This window comes from Zalophus californianus, chromosome 5, assembly GCF_009762305.2.
Source record: "Zalophus californianus isolate mZalCal1 chromosome 5, mZalCal1.pri.v2, whole genome shotgun sequence".
Classification (NCBI taxonomy): Eukaryota; Metazoa; Chordata; class Mammalia; order Carnivora; family Otariidae; genus Zalophus; species Zalophus californianus.
Genome location: NC_045599.1, coordinates 99,676,093 through 99,688,913, shown reverse-complemented (window position 1 = coordinate 99,688,913; position 12,821 = coordinate 99,676,093). Strand labels below are relative to the sequence as shown.

The 12,821-nt window shown below is 34.7% G+C and overlaps 1 pseudogene; it reads right to left on the bottom strand.

Moving 5' to 3' along the window:
• Positions 1–1,091: 1,091 nt before the first annotated feature.
• Positions 1,092–10,679, bottom strand: LOC113928506 (annotated as a pseudogene).
• Between the last annotated feature and the right edge of the window lie 2,142 nt (positions 10,680–12,821).

The following is a 12,821-nucleotide window of genomic DNA, read 5'->3' as shown; positions in this document are numbered from 1 at the left end:
TCTTTAAAATTTCAGCAAGAGTGAGACTACTGAATTTCTTTTCAGGGCTAAGTAAAGCTTCAGTGTAAGAACCAAATATTTACAAGGGTCACCAGATTTATCCAGTTACTTTTCCTATTAAGAATTTCATACATAGAAAAGCAGCATAAGAATTATATACCATTCTTTTAACAATGTAGCTTTTTAAATCTGTTTTAAAGTTGTATCAGTAGATACCAGCAATTTATTCATAATGTTTATATGTAGCATATGAGCATTCTGTAAAAATAATTCTCACTGCAGTTTAATGAAACTGTTATTATACAATAGAGTAAATTTTCTGAATTATAATATGAAACATTAAAGGGGTTTTCTTTTTCTTCTTTCTTTTTATGATATACTAGGAATCTTATTTCCCTGAGAAAATAGAATAACTAATATTTGGTAATTTTTTCAAAATTTGTCTCATTAACATTTAATACCTTTTTTGGCAGCTAGGGTCTTGGAACTCTTCTCTAGTTACTTCCCTCCACACCCCTGCCCAACTTCAAGGACAGATTTCTAAATTATTGTATGCATCTCACTATCCTTTACAACTATTCAGTTTCCAAAATCTTAAACTCTTTATCTGAAACCATCTATCCTTTCAACCTTCCAATTCCCTCACTGGCACTGCTACTGACCCTAGCCGTCATCCCTCCTCCCCGCCCTGCATTTCCACCTTCCTTCTCCATCCTGCAGCTCCCGTGAGCTAGAACTTTGAGCTCCATTAGTAAGTCAGTCTGTAGCTGGCTTTGCTTACCTGTTATTGAGCCTGGACACATTCATCGCTCATTTCAACTAGGTTCTCTTCAGACGTTTTATTCCTTTGTTCCTCTTAACTAACCTTCCACCCCAGAAAACTTGCCACTGAGAACAGGAATCAATTCAAGCATTTGATTTGTCTTCTCTTCATCTCAGCTGCTGAGGACTTCTAGAGAAAATTACTAGCCTTGCTGATCAGGTCCATTAAGGTTATGAATATAGAATCTTCTGACTTAACTGCTCTCTCTCTCTTTTTCCCCTGGTTTTCCCAAAGAGTTTATTTGGGCAGACCTAGGGACAGGGAGGCCCTACATGTAAAAGAAGATGTTGGGCCTCTTGGTGGTAAAGCATGGCTTGTGTTGGCAACTCAGGACCCAGCAGGGCAGTGGGAACTTGATCTTGGAGTCATAGAACTGCTTGGCTGCCAGTGGGTAGTTGCTAGCTGCAGTCTCCTCCACCATCATGATCTGGATCGAGTGGGACTGGATACGGTGCCAGGCGGCCAGGTGTCGGTAGCACTAGGTGACAGCTCCAGCAGTGGTCAGATTCTGGTCTTCTCAGTACATGTTGTGGGTGCCACTGCCAGACTCATAGTGCAGTCAGGTGCTGAAGTTCTTCATCCACAAGGTGGAGTTCTTGAACACCTGTCCACAGTAGACAATTTCCCCTGAAGACTTCCATCTTCAGCTGAGACACAAAGTACCAGAAGTGAATCTTGGCAACACCATGATTAGGTGTAAAGATTCACCTGGGGGAGAGGGTAGGCGTGCGGCATTTGGAGGTGGGAAGGCTACTAACACTTACCCTCAACAGATGTCTTGGATTATTTCCTAACTGAGAAAACAAGTCAACAGTGATAAAATTTCTTACTGCCTCCCTCCTTTACCGTCTATCACAGATCCTTCACATTCAGCAATACTAGGATTTATCTACCTTTTCTCCTCCAATTTCAGAGAATGAAATACCTTTTCCTTTTCAGGGTTAGTTCTCCAACCATGTTCTTGATATCTCTTTCTTCTATGTACTCTAGGAACTAAATTCATCAAATTTCTCCTTACTTTCTTGGATCTTCAAACCCTTCTTTTCCACAGACCCTTTCTTAAAGCAAACTAAAATGTTTACTTTTCCCTGTCATAAGTAATCTCTCCTGCAACCTTACATTTCCCTCAAGTTAAATTTCCATCTCTGTCCTATTCACATTCATACTTTAAAAGTGACTGATTTCCCCATCTCCTACTCATCAATTTGCCCAATGTAATCTGTCTTCTATTTTACCCATTTCCTCAAATACTCTTTGGAGTGTTGACTCTTATACTCCCTATTTGATGAATTTTTTGTTTGTCTCACTTCATCATGGTCACAAAGAGACATTGATGGGTCCTCATGTTTTCTGTGAGATTGTTTATATTCAACAAGAGAACATTATATTCTTAGCTGTGAGTGCCAGGGCCAGCTCCTAACAATACCCAGGCCTTGCTGTTAGAGTCAGCCAGTTGCTGGATATTAAGGGGCCGATTGTCTCCTTCTCAACAACAGTGATGGTGATGATGTCAGTAACAAATGATAAGTGCATTTGGTGCTTATGTTGTTACTATTTTAAATGATTGATATATATTAAAACTTTTAATCCCCACAACACTCCTGGATAGATACTATGATTTTCTCCATTTTGTAGAAATTAAGACACCAGAAGGGAAAATAACTTAAGAGAACAACAAAGCTGATAATATTTAGAGACCAGATATATCAGCTATTTCTTACACACCGTTGCATAGTTCCCAGTCGTACTTGTCTCAAGGTCTTGGTTTCTTATTTTGTATTAGCTTCCTTGTGATTGTGTAATGCACAACTCATCAGTGCCTTATCTTCCGTTCCTGCTGAATCTTTCTTGCATCCTGTCCCAAGATATCTCTGTTGCCACTGAGGCCCACTTGGTAGCTTTGCATGAGCAACCTAGGAAGGGCAGGAGAGTTAAAGCTTTTTGAGCAAACATTTAATGTTGTTGAGAGTTAGTGAATATTCTCCCTTTCATCCTCCACATGGACTATAGTGAAATGCAACTGTTCGAATGCCCTCTTTGAAGACTGTCTTACGATCAAGAGATCAAGTGTGTTTAACTTAATATTGAATATTTGCTCTCCCTATGTCCTTGACTCACCCAAATTTCTCTTCATTTCTGCTTCTCTGGAATTGTCTTCCCTAATAAACTGGTAGTATACAAGCTTTTATGCCAGCTTTTGCTTTCTGAAGAACCCAGGCAAACTGGATCCAAACTGTGAAAACTCTACCTGGATTGTCTATAATCTCTCCTTATCAAATAAAGCATAGAGTTTGACAACATAGGCTTTAGAAGAAAAATCTCAGTTGGAGTCTGGATAGTGCCACTAATAAGCAATGTGACTTTGAACAATTTATTTAACCTCTTACCCTGTCTTAAATCTAGGGGTAACAGTACTTACTTTAAATAGCTCTATCTCCCTATCAAGGGTTATGACAAATTTAACAGTTTGCTGTGACTAGCACACTGTCTGACATATAACATATAAATATTTTTTGTCATAGTTATTAATATATTAAAGTTTTAAAACTTTGTCTTTTTCCTTCATTCCAGTATATGTGAATGTTAACACCATCTAACCTACCACCTAAATGAAACAAATGTTAAGGAAATCATTGACTCTTCCATCTACTTCAACTCTTTCTCCTCCCAAACTTTCATCATATAATTGCTGGATAACTTCATATTTATTTTATCTCTCAAATACCCTCTCATATCCATTCTTTATCAGCCTTGCTATCTTTATTTCCAGTATCTCACCATGATTTGCCATAATACTGTAACCAAGTCAAATGAGTTTTCTTGCCTACTCTCCTTGACATGTCACAGTCTATCCTTCACTTTCCTCAGTCTTTTAAAGCATAGCCCCATTCATCACTAACACTACTGATTTGTAATTGATTACTTATTTTTCTGTGACTCTCAAGGGTTTATCTATCTTGGCATTATTGGCATTTGGGGATGTTTAATTATTCATCATGGGGGCTACGGATCTTTTTATTGTAGGATGTTTAACAGTACCTCTGGCTTCTATCTAGTAGATGACAGTAGCGTCCTCTCCTCATTTGTGACAAAGAAAAATGTCTCCAGACTTTGCCATATGTCCCCTGAGGGGAAAACCACCTTGGGTTAGACTCACTAGAAAGTGAGTCCTTTACAGACAGGGGTTATATTTTATTGACATATATCCCTAACACCAAGCACCATGTTGGAAAGATGATAAGTATTCAATAAATACTTTAAGAATGAATGAATGAGTCCTCTCTCCAAAGTATTATTTTTTTTAACCTCAAGGGCCACTCATATCTATAGCTTTTAGCAGTTTTCTGTGCCTATGTCTGTTTCCCCAGTTACATTGTATGACTTCCTTATATCCTTAACCCCAACAGAATGAATGGAATACAGTAGTTTCTCAATAAATACTTATTCAATTATATTTAATTATTAAATTAATATCTATAAATTATTCCATGAATATGTTCAGACCACATGTTTTTCTCATTTTGAAGCTACTATGTGATAACAGTTGTATGCTCTCACATTTTGCACAGCTTTCCCTTTGTGACACTTATGGCAGCTATAATTAACAACTATGTACTTAATTGTTCAATATCTGTCTCTGTAGGGTATTTGAGACTGAAGACTGTGGATACCTCTTTTTTTTTCCTCCCCTCCTGCATGGCTAACATAGAACTTTGTGCAGAGTACACATTCAGTAAATTATAAATCTTTGTTGAATGAATGCAACAAATTCATGCTGCTGCTAAATGACACGCAAAACTTATGTACTTGGAGAATTTGGCTCAATATGTGTATCATGGTTCACTGATTTATATGATGCAGCATCTTTGAACCTATATTTTAAGTTTTAAAAAGTCTCATCTTTGTCAAATTAATGAAAAAGTAATTTGCCTCTCTAAATCTCTTAAAAAAAGAGAGAACTTGAGGCTGTCCTAAGTCAATACAGATGGTTGATATCCCAGACGTGCAATATCCTGTTGCTCAGCATGTTCATTTTTTTCCAGTACTAATGAATTAGCCCACAGAGCTTAATTGACATATTGACCTTGAAAACTCTAGAAAATGATCTCTTCTGCCAGCTTCATTATCTATGGCTTTATTAGCAAAGGAAATTTGACAATAAAACATGAAACAATCACAATTAATCTACATACAGATGCCATAAATTATACTTCTATCAAGTAAAAATAACCAGTGTAATCCCTAACATTGGATCTCACAAAAACATTTAGTCTCATATTCCAAATATGAAATAAGTAGCTTTGTTCTATTATTGTCTGAAACTACTTATTAACCCATATTTTTTAAATCTCAACAGTGGATGTTTTATAAGAATTTCATAGAACAGAATATTGTTTAAAGACTCTAAATTTAATGTCTTTTGAGGAATGTTCTCACATCAGAGGAAACCAGCATGCTGTCTTAAAGAACATTAAAACTAAGAGAGAAAAAATTCTCTTTTCATACATATTTCTGTGTATTTTCTTTCCTTACCATGGTTTCCTGTTGTTCCCAGTAGGGATCCCAATTTTAGAATATGTGGTAGACATCTATACTATAGAAGCTAAAGCTCAAAATTGTTCGGCAGAAGCTAAGATATGGCTTTTCATTTGACAAGAAATTGGAAGCAAAGAAATCATAGTAAATAACCTGCAATAAATGACCTCTAATAGAAGTTTGACATGTTTTTTTTATTAACTGACTTATAATATTCTGATGGAAATACTATGCCAAAATAAATTTGAAAGTGATCCTAACCACAAGCAGTCATGTGAGGCACCTCTTGACTCTTCTCTATCACACATAACTTAATGAAGAGGACCATTGTTTCTCACAAAAGTGTGTGACTGTGTTCCTGACAGGGAGTAAAAATTACAAAAGTAATAAAGTGGCTTTTTAACTTAAAAACTACTGATATTGATGTGGATGTTTTATTTTAGCTGAGAGCATCTCTATTATACATGTTTTTATTCCTTTTTAACTTCTAGTGAATACACAGTTATTTTCCAGGACATAAAATATATTATTATTTTGTTGATCAATTGCCTGTAAAATCATATCCAAATCCCCAAGATAATGTCATTCTTCTATCTACCTTTCTAACCTCACTTCCATTTGTCCCTTTTTTCCTGTCCTTGTAACTTTATGCAGCATGAAAGCATCCTTAGTGCCTACACAGACAGTGTTTCTGGTTGTGTTACTCCCTGTGCCTAGAATGAAAAGCCCACTCTTTGCCTCCCTGGCTATATATATATATATATGTACATTATATATATATATAGCAAGGTATAATACTTGCTAGCAAGGTATAATACTATATATATATATATATACATTATATATATATATAGCAAGGTATAATACTATACCTTGCCTTTCAAATCTCAGTTTGAGCCAACCCTATGTCCTCTCTGAAGCTATCACTGACTCTTCCAGGCAGGCTTAGCTGCTTATTCCTCCATATACCCATCTCCTTTGATCTTTTTCCCCCCTCCCACTCTCTTCACTCTAAAACAAATTATCAGAGGTGTTAGTCCTAAAATCAATGGACCTGTTAGAGTCCCTTGCCTCTGCACTGATCAGACCACATTTAGAAGATATCTTTAATTCTTGGCTATTGTAGAGCAACATTGATGAATCACAGCATGTTCAGAGACGAAAAGGATCTTAAAGCCATTATATCATGAGCTTCCATTTATGCATTTATAAACTGGGAATAATAATATCTGGTACTGTTCTAAAAGTGAATTAAAATAACACATAAAAATGCTGTTAACTTGAAAAGTAAATTTTTATAAAAGTATTCCATTCCTATTTACCAACTTTACTCTCCTTGTATCTTGGAAGAATAGACTTGCCCACCATCTTGAAAGAATAGACTCCCCTGTATGCGTTTGTTTCCTTTGTTTATAAATAAACTTGCAATGAAATTACTATATTTTAATTTTTAATTTTTGTTCTTATTTTTATCTCCTTGACTGAATATGAGCTTCTTCATGGCAGAAATCGGTGAAATTATGTTCATATCCTTTAATACCAGCACATTAATGTTAAGCACACAATACACAATCTTTAAAAGAATATGAAGAAGAATTGAAATGAGTTTCCCCCACTAAGGGAAAACATTATTGTTTTCTTTCAAATAGCCAACAGGCCATCATGTAGAACTTCATTAGCTCTAAATGGTAGCACAAGAAAAAGTGTGGGTAGCTAATTTCATATCAGTATTGGGAAAATACTGAAAACTTTAAAAAAGGAGACACAAATGGTTTGTTATCCCAATATCCAAATAACCTCTGCTAGTTGAAATACATGAAAGCAGTTCCTACAAATGATTAGATACAGAAATAATTTAAAAGGTGTAAACTAAAAATAAGAGCCTAACCTTATAATTCTAGAAACCAATCTTTACCATATTCTTTAAAAAGGTATTATGTATATAAGTGTACATACATGAACATAGGTACATCCTTAAAATATTTTACACTGAAGGTATTCTCCCTATTCTCATTTATGTTGGGTGGGCCCATCTCTCTCTCTCTCTCTCTGTATCTCCAATTCTTTATTATTGGATATTATTGAGCTTATTAATATGAACATTGTTGTCATGAGCAGTCTTATACATGGATACTTTGAAGTATCTTGGGGACTTTTTCTAAAGATTTAATATTAAAAGGAAACCAAAGAGATAGACTGCCATGAGGTAACAATGTATTCATTAATGTAGCTTTTCAGAGGCTTTTCTTTAAAATATTCCTGCATTGTAACTGAAGCTAGACTAAATGGTTCCTAACAGCTCTTCAAAATTCTAATATAAAAATTAACAAATTTGTTTGTTGCTATTTACATCAAGTGATGCTTCTCAACTTTAGCTTTATATTACAATCATCTGGAGAACTTTTTTTTTTTTCCTTTTTTGTTTTCCCATCTGGAGAACTTTAAAAAAAAAAAATAATGCTCAGGTTCCAATCCTGATGAATTAAATCAGAATCTGTAGGGATGGGTGTCAGGCTCTCTTAAAAGTTCTTAGATAATTCTAATGTGCATTTAGTGTTGAGAATTACTGACATAAAAGTCAAGTTATTAACATTGTTTATCAATAAGTTTGAAAACAAGAATGGTAGTCGCAAAGGTATAAGAACCTTATGGAATTGATTTTCTTCTCTTGTAGCAAAATGTGGGAAGTATGACAGTCATTTAAAGAGCAGAAACAAACTGGAGAGAATCTCAGACAATGTCAGTACAGGACTTTGATAAACGCTGGTCATTTTCTTAGAGTAGATACTTCCTTTTTTCAACTCTTTCTCTGCTGGTGCCTTATACAGTGGAGGAAAGGGTCCATGTCTGCCTGAAGTCTTTCTCATTGTTATTCATCGGTCCAAGGAAGCTGAGATGGGCATCTCAGTTTATTTAATCAGTGGTTCTCTACAAGAAGGTTAGAAATCATCTCTGTGTATCAGGACTGATATGTAGCAATGTCCATCAGAAGAGATTAGTAGGCTTCTGTCAAAGTAGATGCCACAGGGTAGAATGAAACCCGAAGCTAGCTTAAGTAATTGGGTTCTTGTTCAATAAAAGTGCTTGTTTGTGCTGTGTAATGAAAGATCTTTGGTGCAATGGATGTCTGAATCCAAATACCCTTCGGATTTTCTGATGGATAAAGAGATATGGGTGAAAGGGATTTAATTTAGAACTATTGAAAAACTTTAAAGAGATTAGAAAAAAAATTGGTAAATGCACTTTCTTTTTAAAAATCGGGATTCTTTGTTACTTATATGGGCTGGTTATTTTTTTTTTTTAATTGACAGTAAAACTTTTTTGTTGGTTTTGTTTTTGTTGCTTTTTTCCCACTATCCATTTGCCATCATTAACTGACCTTTAAGATTCAGGTTATGAAGAAGATACTGGAGAAATTGTTATCTCCCAGCCCATGTGGAGATAACCTGAATTTAGGAAGTGTTAACCTTTTGGGTCTCATTGGAATGTTTTGTCAAAGTTGTAGGCACAACATTGGTGAATAGAACAAACCTTATGTCTTGATTCAAGTGATTTTTTTTTTTTCCCATAAAGTCAATACTCATGTATCTAAGCTTCTCTTTAAAAAATCGACATTTAAACCAGATTCTTTTAAGAACACACTTTAAAAACTTATCTAATTAAAAGATTCATGTGAGCAATCAGAGCAGTGTGGAATAGTGGGTGGAATTTGGTGAACTATATTAATCTCAACAATAAAATCATTCACACATTGGGTTTTTTAAAGCATTGTCCCAGATAATTTCAGTAAGTAATTATTTGAATCTATTTACTTTCTTTGGAATAACAAATCTGTTTGGGAAATGAGAAATTAAAAAAAAGACCTTTTTCTTTTCATTCCACTCATTTAACACTGGAAGAAATAAAAGGCTTTATTTGGGGAAAAAAGGTTAGGGATACACAACTTGAAGGGGGGCTGGAGATTCACAACTCAGAAGGAAAAAAATGTGTTGACTGAATAGGATCTATATTTAAACTCCCTATACTACGTGGCACATTCAGAATATTTTGATCCTTGGTGCAAATCACATGCATCTTGTCCTCTCAGCCCCTTATTTCACGTCTATATATGATACTCTCTAACCTTCCCATCCCTGAGTAATCTACTCATTCATACTTCATTTTTGTTCTTCTTGCAGGTTTCCCTCTCTTCCTTTCTCTCCTCTGGAGATTATTATATTATAACATAACATAACATATAATAAAATATAATAATATTGTATATAATCTCAAAGATCATTTTGTGAGTCAGAATTATAACAAATAAATGCTTATTGAAATCGGCTTCTCTTCAGAGTTGCCTAGCAGGCCACATGAAAGAGCAGAGCTAGGAAGTAAGAACACTGAGTTGAAGCAAAAATTCAACTTAAAAATTTGTAAGTCTTGGCAGCTCCTAAGCACTTTAGAGTTACATTTTCTTTTAGCAGAGGGTCAAAGGCACAACAGATGATGCATAGCTATGCTGAAGATGGGAGTGTCTCCTGATATAAAACATCACTCTCTGCCTCTGGGAGGCTGTCATGTGAAGGGCTGAATTAGTAATACTTTTGAAAAGAGACAGTTGTCTTTTGGAGAGTGACCCTCCTTTAAAAAAAAAAAATTCAGGAGTTGGACTTCCCATTTATCTCTCAATGAGGAAGGAGACCTTCTCCATTTTCCCTGACTAACTCTTGACTTCATTTTAGAACTGACAAGTTTAAACAAGATGAGAATCAGATTACCTCTGCCTATCTCATTCTTTGGCTCTAGCTGACAATGTAATTAATGTTGCTGTAGGAAAAAGAAAAAAACATTCTTGATGAGAACATTTTCCTCTCTGTCTTTTGCAGGCACATTCTTAAGAGGCTAGGTGGTCTTTTTGACACATTAAGTGGGGGAAGTATCACACACAGATGTCCTTGATGATTTTTGGTATGTATGTTAATTTGTAAATTAAGCCCAAACTATGTTTGTCTTTTTACCTTTTTATGGTGCACAGAAGTTGATAATTTCCATAGTGTAAAAAAAAAAAGTAGCATCCAAAACAAAAGAAAAAATTATACATACAAATGCACATAATTTCTTTTGCTGGCCTTCCCTATAACATATGATTTTCTTTAGCATGTTTGTTTTGGGATATGTTTCTGGGGAAATTCACATAGCCAAGTGCTAGAGTTATACCAATAGCTATCAGGCTTCTGTTATAGCTAGTTCCCCCCAGTTCAGGGCTTTACATGTTCTTACCTAGACTATCAAAATTGTCTTGCAACATCATTCCTACAAATTCTAGTAGACTTCCCATCTTCTCTTGCAAGTCGGGTTTCCTCCTCAGAATCCTTTAATTTCTCTTTCTTACTTACAAAGTCCATTGTGAATGCTTTATTTTGGCACTCAGTTGTCAAAAGCTACACCCATATTTAAGTTCCTATCCTGATGCTTTTATATGCTTCAATTTCTGTTCTCTAATTAAGTTATATACATGGGAATATTCAGACCTCACCCATCATATTCAATCGACATGGATTGCTTTTATAATCCATCTATTTACTATAATTCTTCTCATTTATCAAGACCAAGTTTAAATTCCATTTCATCCATAACTTTTCCCCCCTCATTTACACTCTGTTCTCAGCGTCCTTGCCCACCATCCACTACCACCATGGGGACTCCATTATAATTAACTGCTAATATTTTCTATATTTGTTCCTGTACTATGGCAGATGCACAGTACTTTGTGATATATTTATTCACATTTATGTCTATCTGCCTTATAAGAACCACAAAATAGGACTCAAGTCTCTGTACCTAATATACTCTCTACTCAACTCTCTGTAGATATACGAAATGGTTTAAATACTTCTTATAGAGAATACATATAAAGTTTTTTCTTATATTTATTTTTTAAAGGACTGATTAGATTATTGTGAAAAAACTGTACTAAGAATGCCTTGGATGCCGGGACGCCTGGGTGGCTCAGTTGGTTAAGCAACTGCCTCTGGCTCAGGTCATGATCCTGGAGTCCTAGGATCAAGTCCCGCATCGGGTTTCCTGCTCGGCAGGGAGTCTGCTTCTCCCTCTGACCCTCCCCACTCTCATGCTGTCTCTATATCTCATTCTCTCTCTCAAATAAATAAATAAAATCTTAAAAAAAACAAAACAAACAAAAAAAAAAAACCCAAAAATTTCTATGTTTAAGAATGCCTTGGATGCCTTCTGTAGACAAACTTATATTCTGTCAAGAAGAGAAACCAACATCTGTTTTCAAAGGGAGAAAGTTTTCTTTTTTTTCTTGGTAGCAATAATGAGAAACACCTTAACCTCCTGTTTTTTAGTCAAAAGTAGAATGGTATAATTTATCATGCATTGATTTGTTGTCTCTGAACCTACAAAGTAGGTGGTTTGGCTATTTACAGTAAGCGTAAGATGTTATATATGTTCAAGGTTGCAGATGAGGACCATTAGAATAAGTCTTTTGGGACTCTTAGGTATGTGGCAAAGAGTTATCATACAAGTAATTAAGGATGCAAAAGAAGGAAAGTATAGAAAGATATGATGGCTTTAAACGTAAGCTGTCTTCTAGTGAAGTTGATGTCATACCATTGTTTATAGAAATCTATGTAGAATAAAATTCCAAAATTCTCATTTTTCATCATAATTATATTTTGAAATGATTTCTCTTTATAATAGGAATCAATATTTGATCTAGCGGATCCTAAGTATGCTGAGAATTACTTAAGCATTTGTAAGTTGGAAAAACTGAGGAATGTAATAGGCATGAATGACTCTTTGTTTTAGTTTTTATGATATATATTTAATGTTTACTGTGAGCTTATTGTAAGTAATAATTTTCTCCTATAAGGGAATATGTAATTGATAATGTATGTAGAGTTTTCAGTAAAAATAATTAACAAAATGGTCTTAGTACATATATTCTGCATATAATTAAAAACTTCCATTTGCATGGAATGAGGACATCCCAGTATTCATATCAAATGGCTGTAAAATAATTAATGTTGTCTAACCTTCCATCAAAAGCTTATTTGGTATTACTTTTTTCTCTACAGAAGTATCTCTATTTTAAGAGATTTTATTATATTATAAATTTATACAATAAAATACTATTACTATTCCTAATAAATTATTTATAGAGTTCATGCAAATAAAGCACTTAGCAAACTGTTTTCCACAAAGTAAACACTTAGTGAATGTTTCTCATGCTATTAACATTATTTATTTTAATGGCTAACTATTAACAGCATGTAATTTATTTAATAGATCCCCTATTAATGGACACTGCTCCTAAAGTTTAAATTGAATTTTGAGTGTTCTCAATTAAATTTCTAAATTTAATTGAGATTTCTTTTTTTTAATTTTTAAAGATTATTTATTTGACAGAGAGAAAGAGAGAGCAAGCACAAGCAGGGGGAATGGGAGAGGGAGAAGC